We start from the raw sequence: 1,121 nt of genomic DNA, 5'->3' as shown, positions 1-1,121 counted from the left end.
ACAATGCAAACAGGTTTTCTGTAAGGGGTAGGTTTAGGGTTATGGTTGGGTTAGGGGATAGAAAATATCGTTTGGTCGGTATAAACGTAATAGAAGTCTATGGAAAGTCCCCACAATTCACAGAAAGAAATGTGTGTGTGTGTGTGTGTGTGTGTGCGTGACAACACTAAAGTAGACTGCCCATTGGTTCAGCTACATCCGAAATAAGTTTCTCAGTTATGAGGAGAATCTGGCTCCGATCTTCAGTGGCACAGGACAGATTCTCAGATCTTTCTTTACTGCACACAGAGAACGATTTGACTGAAAAACTATCAGAAGAGAAGAGATAGTGAAAGAAAGACAGTGGTCGTCTATGCAATTCGGAAAAAGAGGCGGCTTTTATGCATTAGGAATGTTTTTCAGTTTTTTTTTTTTTTATGTATTTTTAAATGTTGAATATATGTTATATATGTTATATAAATATATGAAATGTATAACATAAAAAAGTGTCCCCCGCCCCCAGCATAAAAGTGAAACTCCGCCTATAGTTAGGGGATAGAAAATATCATTTGGTCAGTATAAAAGTAATAGAAGTCTATGGAAAGTCCCCACAATTCACAGAAAGAAACGCGCGTGTGTGTGTGTATAATTTCTTTTTTGAAAAAAAATAAATAATAATTTAAATTAGATTTTTTTTTTAAAGGAGATAGGAGGTAATAACATAAAATATATAAATTATATATATATATATAAAAATATTTAAAATAAATCATCTTAAACAGGGAATTAACAATTGAAGATATATACTGACATGATAAAATATGTTCAGATTGACTGATTTTGTTCTGTAGCATTTTACTTTCAGTGGGGACAGAAAAATGCCAGGGCATGACATGATGAAGATTTGATGTTCATAGACGTGTCTGATGTAATAAAGGGGTGTGTGTGTGTGTACCCGGTATTCATCACTTTACCGGGTAGCTAAGGATAGTAATACCAGTAAATTTTGACCTTGTAGGGACATTATTTTGGTCCCCATGAGGAAACAAGCTTATAAATCACACAGAATGAAGTTGTTTAAAAATCTAAAAATGCAGAAAGTTTCCTGTGAGGTGTAGGTTTAGGTGTAGGGCGATAGAAAA

At 34.1% G+C, this 1,121-nt stretch overlaps 1 protein-coding gene across 1 annotated transcript in view; it reads right to left on the bottom strand.

The window, feature by feature from the left end:
- Window positions 1–1,121, bottom strand: part of LOC107701798 (R3H domain-containing protein 2-like) — a 41,663-nt gene that overhangs the window by 7,526 nt on the left and 33,016 nt on the right. The gene's annotated exons all lie outside the window — the stretch shown is intronic.

The sequence above is a fragment of the Sinocyclocheilus anshuiensis genome, unplaced genomic scaffold (genome assembly GCF_001515605.1).
Source record: "Sinocyclocheilus anshuiensis isolate Anshui unplaced genomic scaffold, SAMN03320099.WGS_v1.1 scaffold2376, whole genome shotgun sequence".
NCBI classification, from domain to species: Eukaryota; Metazoa; Chordata; class Actinopteri; order Cypriniformes; family Cyprinidae; genus Sinocyclocheilus; species Sinocyclocheilus anshuiensis.
Note: the sequence above shows the minus strand (reverse complement) of the source record. Positions and strands in the feature narration are given on the sequence as shown.